The sequence below is a fragment of the Schistocerca piceifrons genome, chromosome 2, assembly GCF_021461385.2.
Source record: "Schistocerca piceifrons isolate TAMUIC-IGC-003096 chromosome 2, iqSchPice1.1, whole genome shotgun sequence".
Taxonomy (NCBI): Eukaryota; Metazoa; Arthropoda; class Insecta; order Orthoptera; family Acrididae; genus Schistocerca; species Schistocerca piceifrons.
The window spans coordinates 40,255,629-40,268,984 of NC_060139.1; the positions used below are offsets into that span (position 1 = coordinate 40,255,629).

Consider the following 13,356-nt stretch of genomic DNA (forward strand, 5'->3'; position numbering starts at 1 on the left):
TATTGTGGCCACAGATTCGCCCCTTAGTGTACCGAGAGGCAAGAGTGGCGTCAGCGTGCGGGACCGCATAATTATTGCTAAGCAACAACGAAGCCGAAGGAAAAATGCAAAATGAAAGAAGGCAACAGCAAGTCGAGTTCCCAGCCGAGCACGCATCCATGTACTAACCACGGCCAACGATTCCTAACGCCGGTGAACAGACGAGAACCGCTGCACTACGCGCGGTGTGGCCGTTGGCGACAGTATCGCGCAACGTGTAGACACCTTACTTCTTGTGAAGATCGCTTGTTATTTACCTGGCATTGTGTCGCTGGAGGAAGCATTGTCTTTTAGGGGAGAAAAATGAAATGGCACTTGGTGCGGTCGAATACGTGGCCTTTGTGTTCACAGCACGACGCTCTAACTTACTCAGCTATCGAGCTACGCAATGTGGCACGTCTGCAGTCCAATACCCGATCCACCGTCTCATCCACCTTTATTACTGCCCTGACACTCATTTACGCACATATCTGCTTTCGTTCACGTTTGCTCGCCTGATGCTTGGACCCCAAAAACCACAACCCAAAGATATCGTAAATGCCGTGAGAATAACCAAGACTCAGCAAACAAAAGAATGTTCGGCTACCGGGAATCGATTCCGGGCCTCGTGGCTGAAAGCCATGTCTCCTAACAGCTCTCCATTCTTTCAGGCCGCCAGACAATCAGACTTGCAAGGCAAGCACCATAGTCACTGCCGTTTCTCGTAGTATCTGTGGAACCTGTTCCCGCGTAATTTACTTGTTTTCCCGCATGTACGAAATTGGTAGTTTTGGAATATTTAAAATGCATTGTCAGATGTGGGGTTCGAACCCACGCTCCCCTTCGGGAACCAGAGCTTAAATCTGGCGCCTTAGACCGCTCGGCCAATCTGACGCGTGGGCGCCAGATCTCTTCCACCGTCGTTTCTCGGTATATCTCCAGAGCCTGACTGCGAAATTAGCGTGTTTTTTTCTTGTGTGAAGGAAATACGTTGGTTTTAGAGTATTTAAAACGAGTTGTCAGATGTGAGGTTGCACCCCACCCTCACTTTCGGGAACCACAGCTTAAACATGGTGCCTTACACCATTGTTTTCCGTCGCCATCTGTCTTGAGTGGAACGAGCAGAACTGTAGTTATCAATATTCACACTGACGCAGAGAAAACAAAAAACGACAGAAGAGGCCGTTCCCTAGCAACGGCTACGCTGTGCATTTCGCCCTCAGGGGAAGCTAATGATAGGCTCCAGGCGAGCATCAAACTAACCAACTTAATATTGTGATACTTAGGCGCTTTCTACTTCTGGATTGGCACACACATGCTGAATCGTCTCTGGATCATCAGTAAGTACGTCACATTAGATATTTGTTTTATCGCCCTGCTGTAAATTAAAGGGCAGTTTTTCAACGGCTGTCAGTTCTGCTTCTAGCTACGCTACATCGCCCTAGCAGCACCTACGCACTGCGTTCAGATGTGCTCACCTCCGCCCTGGCGTTGAGCGCCTACAGCGCCGTCGCCTTCGGCCTCTGATGGCAGGAGGGTAGCCGACACATCAAGGCGTGGGTGGGACGCAGCACAACGCGGTGGTGGTGTAACGGTCAGCATGGTTGCTTCCCAAGCAGTTGATCCGGGTTCGATTCCCGGCCACCGCACAAAAGGTACTTTTTTCTTCTACGGGTATTCCACGTAACGAAACGCGATCTTCGAAACTGTGAACTGTCGCGGTACGAATAGTTTTCCTTCGCCCCTCGTCTCAGTCCGTGCTGCCAGGGCGCTAGTCTGCGGCTTTCGTTTCTCAGCATCGTGTGTCTCCATGTGTCGACTTGTCTCGACTTTGCTCGGCTGACGCGAAAGCTGACGCTTGGAAATGGGCATATATGTAGAGGGCAGGCGCGACAAACGACTGGGAGAGACCAAAAAACGACAAACACACGACAGAACCTTTCATTTTATTGTGGCCACAGATTCGCCCCTTAGTGTACCGAGAGGCAAGAGTGGCGTCAGCGTGCGGGACCGCATAATTATTGCTAAGCAACAACGAAGCCGAAGGAAAAATGCAAAATGAAAGAAGGCAACAGCACGTCGAGTTCCCAGCCGAGCACGCATCCATGTACTAACCACGGCCAACGATTCCTAACGCCGGTGAACAGACGAGAACCGCTGCACTACGCGCGGTGTGGCCGTTGGCGACAGTATCGCGCAACGTGTAGACACCTTACTTCTTGTGAAGATCGCTTGTTATTTACCTGGCAGTGTGTCGCTGGAGGAAGCATTGTCTTTTAGGGGAGAAAAATGAAATGGCACTTGGTGCGGTCGAATACGTGGCCTTTGTGTTCACAGCACGACGCTCTAACTTACTCAGCTATCGAGCTACGCAATGTGGCACGTCTGCAGTCCAATACCCGATCCACCGTCTCATCCACCTTTATTACTGCCCTGACACTCATTTACGCACATATCTGCTTTCGTTCACGTTTGCTCGCCTGATGCTTGGACCCCAAAAACCACAACCCAAAGATATCGTAAATGCCGTGAGAATAACCAAGACTCAGCAAACAAAAGAATGTTCGGCTACCGGGAATCGATTCCGGGCCTCGTGGCTGAAAGCCATGTCTCCTAACAGCTTTCCATTCTTTCAGGCCGCCAGACAATCAGACTTGCAAGGCAAGCACCATAGTCACTGCCGTTTCTCGTAGTATCTGTGGAACCTGTTCCCGCGTAATTTACTTGTTTTCCCGCATGTACGAAATTGGTAGTTTTGGAATATTTAAAATGCATTGTCAGATGTGGGGTTCGAACCCACGCTCCCCTTCGGGAACCAGAGCTTAAATCTGGCGCCTTAGACCGCTCGGCCAATCTGACGCGTAGGCGCCAGATCTCTTCCACCGTCGTTTCTCGGTATATCTCCAGAGCCTGACTGCGAAATTAGCGTGTTTTTTTCTTGTGTGAAGGAAATACGTTGGTTTTAGAGTATTTAAAACGAGTTGTCAGATGTGAGGTTGCACCCCACCCTCACTTTCGGGAACCACAGCTTAAACATGGTGCCTTACACCATTGTTTTAAGTCGCCATCTGTCTTGAGTGGAACGAGCAGAACTGTAGTTATCAATATTCACACTGACGCAGAGAAAACAAAAAACGACAGAAGAGGCCGTTCCCTAGCAACGGCTACGCTGTGCATTTCGCCCTCAGGGGAAGCTAATGATAGGCTCCAGGCGAGCATCAAACTAACCAACTTAATATTGTGATACTTAGGCGCTTTCTACTTCTGGATTGGCACACACATGCTGAATCGTCTCTGGATCATCAGTAAGTACGTCACATTAGATATTTGTTTTATCGTCCTGCTGTAAATTAAAGGGCAGTTTTTCAACGGCTGTCAGTTCTGCTTCTAGCTACGCTACATCGCCCTAGCAGCACCTACGCACTGCGTTCAGATGTGCTCACCTCCGCCCTGGCGTTGAGCGCCTACAGCGCCGTCGCCTTCGGCCTCTGATGGCAGGAGGGTAGCCGACACATCAAGGCGTGGGTGGGACGCAGCACAACGCGGTGGTGGTGTAACGGTCAGCATGGTTGCTTCCCAAGCAGTTGATCCGGGTTCGATTCCCGGCCACCGCACAAAAGGTACTTTTTTTCTTCTACGGGTATTCCACGTAACGAAACGCGATCTTCGAAACTGTGAACTGTCGCGGTACGAATAGTTTTCCTTCGCCCCTCGTCTCAGTCCGTGCTGCCAGGGCGCTAGTCTGCGGCTTTCGTTTCTCAGCATCGTGTGTCTCCATGTGTCGACTTGTCTCGACTTTGCTCGGCTGACGCGAAAGCTGACGCTTGGAAATGGGCATATATGTAGAGGGCAGGCGCGACAAACGACTGGGAGAGACCAAAAAACGACAAACACACGACAGAACCTTTCATTTTATTGTGGCCACAGATTCGCCCCTTAGTGTACCGAGAGGCAAGAGTGGCGTCAGCGTGCGGGACCGCATAATTATTGCTAAGCAACAACGAAGCCGAAGGAAAAATGCAAAATGAAAGAAGGCAACAGCACGTCGAGTTCCCAGCCGAGCACGCATCCATGTACTAACCACGGCCAACGATTCCTAACGCCGGTGAACAGACGAGAACCGCTGCACTACGCGCGGTGTGGCCGTTGGCGACAGTATCGCGCAACGTGTAGACACCTTACTTCTTGTGAAGATCGCTTGTTATTTACCTGGCAGTGTGTCGCTGGAGGAAGCATTGTCTTTTAGGGGAGAAAAATGAAATGGCACTTGGTGCGGTCGAATACGTGGCCTTTGTGTTCACAGCACGACGCTCTAACTTACTCAGCTATCGAGCTACGCAATGTGGCACGTCTGCAGTCCAATACCCGATCCACCGTCTCATCCACCTTTATTACTGCCCTGACACTCATTTACGCACATATCTGCTTTCGTTCACGTTTGCTCGCCTGATGCTTGGACCCCAAAAACCACAACCCAAAGATATCGTAAATGCCGTGAGAATAACCAAGACTCAGCAAACAAAAGAATGTTCGGCTACCGGGAATCGATTCCGGGCCTCGTGGCTGAAAGCCATGTCTCCTAACAGCTTTCCATTCTTTCAGGCCGCCAGACAATCAGACTTGCAAGGCAAGCACCATAGTCACTGCCGTTTCTCGTAGTATCTGTGGAACCTGTTCCCGCGTAATTTACTTGTTTTCCCGCATGTACGAAATTGGTAGTTTTGGAATATTTAAAATGCATTGTCAGATGTGGGGTTCGAACCCACGCTCCCCTTCGGGAACCAGAGCTTAAATCTGGCGCCTTAGACCGCTCGGCCAATCTGACGCGTAGGCGCCAGATCTCTTCCACCGTCGTTTCTCGGTATATCTCCAGAGCCTGACTGCGAAATTAGCGTGTTTTTTTCTTGTGTGAAGGAAATACGTTGGTTTTAGAGTATTTAAAACGAGTTGTCAGATGTGAGGTTGCACCCCACCCTCACTTTCGGGAACCACAGCTTAAACATGGTGCCTTACACCATTGTTTTAAGTCGCCATCTGTCTTGAGTGGAACGAGCAGAACTGTAGTTATCAATATTCACACTGACGCAGAGAAAACAAAAAACGACAGAAGAGGCCGTTCCCTAGCAACGGCTACGCTGTGCATTTCGCCCTCAGGGGAAGCTAATGATAGGCTCCAGGCGAGCATCAAACTAACCAACTTAATATTGTGATACTTAGGCGCTTTCTACTTCTGGATTGGCACACACATGCTGAATCGTCTCTGGATCATCAGTAAGTACGTCACATTAGATATTTGTTTTATCGCCCTGCTGTAAATTAAAGGGCAGTTTTTCAACGGCTGTCAGTTCTGCTTCTAGCTACGCTACATCGCCCTAGCAGCACCTACGCACTGCGTTCAGATGTGCTCACCTCCGCCCTGGCGTTGAGCGCCTACAGCGCCGTCGCCTTCGGCCTCTGATGGCAGGAGGGTAGCCGACACATCAAGGCGTGGGTGGGACGCAGCACAACGCGGTGGTGGTGTAACGGTCAGCATGGTTGCTTCCCAAGCAGTTGATCCGGGTTCGATTCCCGGCCACCGCACAAAAGGTACTTTTTTTCTTCTACGGGTATTCCACGTAACGAAACGCGATCTTCGAAACTGTGAACTGTCGCGGTACGAATAGTTTTCCTTCGCCCCTCGTCTCAGTCCGTGCTGCCAGGGCGCTAGTCTGCGGCTTTCGTTTCTCAGCATCGTGTGTCTCCATGTGTCGACTTGTCTCGACTTTGCTCGGCTGACGCGAAAGCTGACGCTTGGAAATGGGCATATATGTAGAGGGCAGGCGCGACAAACGACTGGGAGAGACCAAAAAACGACAAACACACGACAGAACCTTTCATTTTATTGTGGCCACAGATTCGCCCCTTAGTGTACCGAGAGGCAAGAGTGGCGTCAGCGTGCGGGACCGCATAATTATTGCTAAGCAACAACGAAGCCGAAGGAAAAATGCAAAATGAAAGAAGGCAACAGCACGTCGAGTTCCCTGCCGAGCACGCATCCATGTACTAACCACGGCCAACGATTCCTAACGCCAGTGAACAGACGAGAACCGCTGCACTACGCGCGGTGTGGCCGTTGGCGACAGTATCGCGCAACGTGTAGACACCTTACTTCTTGTGAAGATCGCTTGTTATTTACCTGGCAGTGTGTCGCTGGAGGAAGCATTGTCTTTTAGGGGAGAAAAATGAAATGGCACTTGGTGCGGTCGAATACGTGGCCTTTGTGTTCACAGCACGACGCTCTAACTTACTCAGCTATCGAGCTACGCAATGTGGCACGTCTGCAGTCCAATACCCGATCCACCGTCTCATCCACCTTTATTACTGCCCTGACACTCATTTACGCACATATCTGCTTTCGTTCACGTTTGCTCGCCTGATGCTTGGACCCCAAAAACCACAACCCAAAGATATCGTAAATGCCGTGAGAATAACCAAGACTCAGCAAACAAAAGAATGTTCGGCTACCGGGAATCGATTCCGGGCCTCGTGGCTGAAAGCCATGTCTCCTAACAGCTTTCCATTCTTTCAGGCCGCCAGACAATCAGACTTGCAAGGCAAGCACCATAGTCACTGCCGTTTCTCGTAGTATCTGTGGAACTTGTTCCCGCGTAATTTACTTGTTTTCCCGCTTGTACGAAATTGGTAGTTTTGGAATATTTAAAATGCATTGTCAGATGTGGGGTTCGAACCCACGCTCCCCTTCGGGAACCAGAGCTTAAATCTGGCGCCTTAGACCGCTCGGCCAATCTGACGCGTGGGTGCCAGATCTCTTCCACCGTCGTTTCTCGGTATATCTCCAGAGCCTGACTGCGAAATTAGCGTGTTTTTTTCTTGTGTGAAGGAAATACGTTGGTTTTAGAGTATTTAAAACGAGTTGTCAGATGTGAGGTTGCACCCCACCCTCACTTTCGGGAACCACAGCTTAAACATGGTGCCTTACACCATTGTTTTCCGTCGCCATCTGTCTTGAGTGGAACGAGCAGAACTGTAGTTATCAATATTCACACTGACGCAGAGAAAACAAAAAACGACAGAAGAGGCCGTTCCCTAGCAACGGCTACGCTGTGCATTTCGCCCTCAGGGGAAGCTAATGATAGGCTCCAGGCGAGCATCAAACTAACCAACTTAATATTGTGATACTTAGGCGCTTTCTACTTCTGGATTGGCACACACATGCTGAATCGTCTCTGGATCATCAGTAAGTACGTCACATTAGATATTTGTTTTATCGCCCTGCTGTAAATTAAAGGGCAGTTTTTCAACGGCTGTCAGTTCTGCTTCTAGCTACGCTACATCGCCCTAGCAGCACCTACGCACTGCGTTCAGATGTGCTCACCTCCGCCCTGGCGTTGAGCGCCTACAGCGCCGTCGCCTTCGGCCTCTGATGGCAGGAGGGTAGCCGACACATCAAGGCGTGGGTGGGACGCAGCACAACGCGGTGGTGGTGTAACGGTCAGCATGGTTGCTTCCCAAGCAGTTGATCCGGGTTCGATTCCCGGCCACCGCACAAAAGGTACTTTTTTTCTTCTACGGGTATTCCACGTAACGAAACGCGATCTTCGAAACTGTGAACTGTCGCGGTACGAATAGTTTTCCTTCGCCCCTCGTCTCAGTCCGTGCTGCCAGGGCGCTAGTCTGCGGCTTTCGTTTCTCAGCATCGTGTGTCTCCATGTGTCGACTTGTCTCGACTTTGCTCGGCTGACGCGAAAGCTGACGCTTGGAAATGGGCATATATGTAGAGGGCAGGCGCGACAAACGACTGGGAGAGACCAAAAAACGACAAACACACGACAGAACCTTTCATTTTATTGTGGCCACAGATTCGCCCCTTAGTGTACCGAGAGGCAAGAGTGGCGTCAGCGTGCGGGACCGCATAATTATTGCTAAGCAACAACGAAGCCGAAGGAAAAATGCAAAATGAAAGAAGGCAACAGCAAGTCGAGTTCCCAGCCGAGCACGCATCCATGTACTAACCACGGCCAACGATTCCTAACGCCGGTGAACAGACGAGAACCGCTGCACTACGCGCGGTGTGGCCGTTGGCGACAGTATCGCGCAACGTGTAGACACCTTACTTCTTGTGAAGATCGCTTGTTATTTACCTGGCATTGTGTCGCTGGAGGAAGCATTGTCTTTTAGGGGAGAAAAATGAAATGGCACTTGGTGCGGTCGAATACGTGGCCTTTGTGTTCACAGCACGATGCTCTAACTTACTCAGCTATCGAGCTACGCAATGTGGCACGTCTGCAGTCCAATACCCGATCCACCGTCTCATCCACCTTTATTACTGCCCTGACACTCATTTACGCACATATCTGCTTTCGTTCACGTTTGCTCGCCTGATGCTTGGACCCCAAAAACCACAACCCAAAGATATCGTAAATGCCGTGAGAATAACCAAGACTCAGCAAACAAAAGAATGTTCGGCTACCGGGAATCGATTCCGGGCCTCGTGGCTGAAAGCCATGTCTCCTAACAGCTTTCCTTTCTTTCAGGCCGCCAGACAATCAGACTTGCAAGGCAAGCACCATAGTCACTGCCGTTTCTCGTAGTATCTGTGGAACCTGTTCCCGCGTAATTTACTTGTTTTCCCGCATGTACGAAATTGGTAGTTTTGGAATATTTAAAATGCATTGTCAGATGTGGGGTTCGAACCCACGCTCCCCTTCGGGAACCAGAGCTTAAATCTGGCGCCTTAGACCGCTCTGCCAATCTGACGCGTGGGCGCCAGATCTCTTCCACCGTCGTTTCTCGGTATATCTCCAGAGCCTGACTGCGAAATTAGCGTGTTTTTTTCTTGTGTGAAGGAAATACGTTGGTTTTAGAGTATTTAAAACGAGTTGTCAGATGTGAGGTTGCACCCCACCCTCACTTTCGGGAACCACAGCTTAAACATGGTGCCTTACACCATTGTTTTCCGTCGCCATCTGTCTTGAGTGGAACGAGCAGAACTGTAGTTATCAATATTCACACTGACGCAGAGAAAACAAAAAACGACAGAAGAGGCCGTTCCCTAGCAACGGCTACGCTGTGCATTTCGCCCTCAGGGGAAGCTAATGATAGGCTCCAGGCGAGCATCAAACTAACCAACTTAATATTGTGATACTTAGGCGCTTTCTACTTCTGGATTGGCACACACATGCTGAATCGTCTCTGGATCATCAGTAAGTACGTCACATTAGATATTTGTTTTATCGCCCTGCTGTAAATTAAAGGGCAGTTTTTCAACGGCTGTCAGTTCTGCTTCTAGCTACGCTACATCGCCCTAGCAGCACCTACGCACTGCGTTCAGATGTGCTCACCTCCGCCCTGGCGTTGAGCGCCTACAGCGCCGTCGCCTTCGGCCTCTGATGGCAGGAGGGTAGCCGACACATCAAGGCGTGGGTGGGACGCAGCACAACGCGGTGGTGGTGTAACGGTCAGCATGGTTGCTTCCCAAGCAGTTGATCCGGGTTCGATTCCCGGCCACCGCACAAAAGGTACTTTTTTTCTTCTACGGGTATTCCACGTAACGAAACGCGATCTTCGAAACTGTGAACTGTCGCGGTACGAATAGTTTTCCTTCGCCCCTCGTCTCAGTCCGTGCTGCCAGGGCGCTAGTCTGCGGCTTTCGTTTCTCAGCATCGTGTGTCTCCATGTGTCGACTTGTCTCGACTTTGCTCGGCTGACGCGAAAGCTGACGCTTGGAAATGGGCATATATGTAGAGGGCAGGCGCGACAAACGACTGGGAGAGACCAAAAAACGACAAACACACGACAGAACCTTTCATTTTATTGTGGCCACAGATTCGCCCCTTAGTGTACCGAGAGGCAAGAGTGGCGTCAGCGTGCGGGACCGCATAATTATTGCTAAGCAACAACGAAGCCGAAGGAAAAATGCAAAATGAAAGAAGGCAACAGCACGTCGAGTTCCCAGCCGAGCACGCATCCATGTACTAACCACGGCCAACGATTCCTAACGCCGGTGAACAGACGAGAACCGCTGCACTACGCGCGGTGTGGCCGTTGGCGACAGTATCGCGCAACGTGTAGACACCTTACTTCTTGTGAAGATCGCTTGTTATTTACCTGGTAGTGTGTCGCTGGAGGAAGCATTGTCTTTTAGGGGAGAAAAATGAAATGGCACTTGGTGCGGTCGAATACGTGGCCTTTGTGTTCACAGCACGACGCTCTAACTTACTCAGCTATCTTTTTTTTTTTTTTTTTTTTTTTTTTACATGCTGAATCGTCTCTGGATCATCAGTAAGTACGTCACATTAGATATTTATTTTATCGCCCTGCTGTAAAGTAAAGGGCAGTTTTTCAACGGCTGTCAGTTCTGCTTCTAGCTACGCTACATCGCCCTAGCAGCACCTACGCACTGCGTTTTTTTTTTTTTTTTTTTTTTTTTTTTTTTTTATCTTCGGATCCGAAGTCCGACGCCTTATCCATTTTTTTTTGTTTTTTTTTCGTAGTTTTTGTGTTTACTTTACATATTCTCGTGAGGATATGTCTGAGAATCCGAATTCAGGACGCGGTGCCTGTCGCTGCTGAAGTACTGTGATTGTTTAATCTGAAGGGCCGGTCGTTGACGAGGAACGGTACCAATGAAGAGTGAGGAGGTGTTATCCAACACCTTTCTTTTCAAAAATAATGGCGATCATGTTTCCAAAATTTTTTTTGTCTGCGGAGAACCGTGTCATTTGCCACTGCGCTGTTCGCATGTAAGTTTCAAAACTTACGAGATCGTCGTCGCCATTGTGGCAAATAACATATGTCACATAGTGTCCCAGTAGCCACATCACAGTGTTGTTCTTGGTCGCAGGATAATATGTGGTGTCTGGCCAGAGGAGGAAATCGGTGGAGTGACTGGCCGCACTGCTGCGAGTTAAGAGACCCAAACGTTGTTGCACCCATTTCCAGTTAAGTAGATGGCCACCGCATGTAAATCTGTGGCGTAAGGTGTCGACCAGGCCACAACGCGCACATCGATCACTGTCTTGTAAGCCTATGCGGTGCAACCGTTCATTTGTGGGGATAACACTATTAACAACCTGATACCACGTGGATGCCACAACGGAAGTATGGATGGATAAACTGATGTTGTGCCAGACTATATTCCATTGGACACTTGGGTGTTTGATTTCCATGGGGTGGTGTATCATAGTTCGATGCCATCTGTCGAGCAGAACCTTTGTCGATAAATCCGACCTGTGAACAACGGCGCCCCCGATGTAACTTACTTCGAGATAGTAGTACCGGACATGTTTTAGTTGAAAATTGATGTGTCCTACAGCAGAGGGTGGACGGAGATCTAGAGGACGTAAAATGTGGAAGAGCCAATGTGTTACACTGAGCGGTTCCTTCCTCAACAACATGGTAATACGTTTGATGTACAAGGCCGTACACTTTCTGTCGATGTCTGGTAAATTGAGTCCTCCAGCCTTCCGTGGCATGGTCAATGTGGTATATTTCGATTTAAAAATGTTCCCTTGCCAGAGAAAATAGTTGGAGAGTTTCATAAGTCGCTTCGCCTGTAACCTTGGAATCGGAAAAATTTGGGCCATGTAGTAGGCTTTACTGAAAATGTAAGTGTCGAGGAGACGAATTCGTTGAAGCAGGTTGATAGACCGCCAGTTGTTTTCGCGAATAGCGCCGTGCATGGAATCGGCGATCCGCCGCCAATTTTTGGCACACATTTTCAGTGGGCATCGATCGACAATCATACCTAAGGTTGTGTGGGTTTCCGCAGTTTGTGCCCACGGGACGGTTACGTTTGCCAATCCACGGATTTTGACGAATCTGCATTTATCGGTGTTGATTCGTGCTCCAGAGACACGGCAGTAGTTATCAATTTCGGACTTAAGGATCGGTATTTCTTCTTCGGCCCGTATTAAAACCCCGACATCATCGGCGTAAGCGCGAACCACAAAAGAAGGACCGGTCGTGGTCAGGCCGGTCAGTTTATCGGCGACGGAGCGTAGGAATGGTTCGAGCGCCAGCACGAACAAGAGCATGGAGAGGGGGCTCCCCTGCGGGACCCCTCTTTGAATCTCGATAGGCTGCGTGAGCTGTCCATTGACGCTAACCTTTGTTGTAATACCAGTTATCAGGTGTCGTATGATGGCAATAACGCTTTCATTGAATCCACAATGCTGCAGGAAACGCATGAGATAATCATGACTCACTCGATCGAATGCTTTAGAAAAGTCAACAAATAAGAGTGCACAGTTCACGTTAGTCACCGATGCTATCGAAATAATGTCTCTATATTCCGAGATGGGTGTCATAATGGACCGACCAGGGAAACAAGATTGATGATTTTGGACCACCTTTTTCACCACCGCCGTTAGTCTGCTATTTAGTGCTCTGGCAAAAGTTTTATAATCGAAATTGAGTAGAGTTATCGGACGATAATGATCAAGATCTTTCCGGTGTTTGCGTTTGGGAACCAAGACAATTCTGCCTTCCTTGAGGTCTGCCGGCAAGGGAGTCCCGCGCATCACCTCGTTGAGGACTGTTGTAAAGGCTTGTCCAATGAGAGGCCAGAAGCGCACATAGAATTCTTTCGGCAGCCCATCAGGGCCGGGGGATTTTCGTGACGGGGAACTAGTGATCAGGTCCAGGACGTCATCCGCATCAAAATCTTGCAATATCGCGCAGTTATCGGCGTGCGTGACTTCTGAAGGTGGAGTACAGAAAGCCACAGGGTCAACAGTCCCACGGGTAGCACATTGCGAGTACAGTTGAGTAAAATATTCGGCAACGGCGCGAAGGATATCCCTCTGATGAGTGAGGAGGACCCCATCAGCGGTCTCAAGTTCCTCAATAAACGTTCTCTGGCGGTTCGCACGGTGCTTGATAAGGTGGTACAGGGACGTGACTTCGTCGTCCTGAAGCGACTTAGTTTGAGCTTTGGTCTGCAGCCCCGCAAGTTGTGTACGCTTTATGGCTAGTAGGTTGGCCTTGATTTTCTTGATCCCTTCCAAGTTCGTATTCGTTACGGTTACTTGCGTATACAACTCCCGCAATACCGTCTGGTAAAAATCGATGGTTCGTTTGGTATCCTGGGCCCGTTGCCAGCCATAATTTTTCAGAGTTTGTCTCATCCTCCGTTTGACCACCTCATTCCACCAGGCGATAGTGGTAGCGTACTTACAAACGTCGCTTGAGACAGTCCGTCCACGTCGCATGAATAACATCTTGTATGTAATTATCCGTCAGGAGAGAAACATTGAGGCTCCATTGATTCCGGAATCGGTGAGTCCGTTGTCTGTCTAAACTGATCGTTACGGAAAAGGCACAATGGTCTGAAAAGCT

General features: G+C 49.6%; 10 non-coding genes across 10 annotated transcripts; 5 read left to right on the forward strand and 5 right to left on the reverse strand.

Moving 5' to 3' along the window:
• Window positions 1-828: 828 nt before the first annotated feature.
• Trnal-uaa lies at window positions 829-912 on the reverse strand. Its single transcript has one exon. It is a non-coding gene; the product is annotated as a tRNA-Leu (tRNA).
• A 683-nt stretch (window positions 913-1,595) lies between these two features.
• Window positions 1,596-1,667, forward strand: Trnag-ccc. The gene has a single exon. It is a non-coding gene; the product is annotated as a tRNA-Gly (tRNA).
• Window positions 1,668-2,793: 1,126 nt separating this feature from the next.
• On the reverse strand, window positions 2,794-2,877 carry Trnal-uaa. Its single transcript has one exon. It is a non-coding gene; the product is annotated as a tRNA-Leu (tRNA).
• A 683-nt stretch (window positions 2,878-3,560) lies between these two features.
• Trnag-ccc lies at window positions 3,561-3,632 on the forward strand. The gene has a single exon. It is a non-coding gene; the product is annotated as a tRNA-Gly (tRNA).
• A 1,127-nt stretch (window positions 3,633-4,759) lies between these two features.
• On the reverse strand, window positions 4,760-4,843 carry Trnal-uaa. Its single transcript has one exon. It is a non-coding gene; the product is annotated as a tRNA-Leu (tRNA).
• A 683-nt stretch (window positions 4,844-5,526) lies between these two features.
• Trnag-ccc lies at window positions 5,527-5,598 on the forward strand. The gene has a single exon. It is a non-coding gene; the product is annotated as a tRNA-Gly (tRNA).
• Window positions 5,599-6,725: 1,127 nt separating this feature from the next.
• Trnal-uaa lies at window positions 6,726-6,809 on the reverse strand. Its single transcript has one exon. It is a non-coding gene; the product is annotated as a tRNA-Leu (tRNA).
• A 683-nt stretch (window positions 6,810-7,492) lies between these two features.
• On the forward strand, window positions 7,493-7,564 carry Trnag-ccc. The gene has a single exon. It is a non-coding gene; the product is annotated as a tRNA-Gly (tRNA).
• A 1,127-nt stretch (window positions 7,565-8,691) lies between these two features.
• Window positions 8,692-8,775, reverse strand: Trnal-uaa. The gene has a single exon. It is a non-coding gene; the product is annotated as a tRNA-Leu (tRNA).
• A 683-nt stretch (window positions 8,776-9,458) lies between these two features.
• On the forward strand, window positions 9,459-9,530 carry Trnag-ccc. Its single transcript has one exon. It is a non-coding gene; the product is annotated as a tRNA-Gly (tRNA).
• The last annotated feature ends 3,826 nt before the right edge of the window (window positions 9,531-13,356 follow it).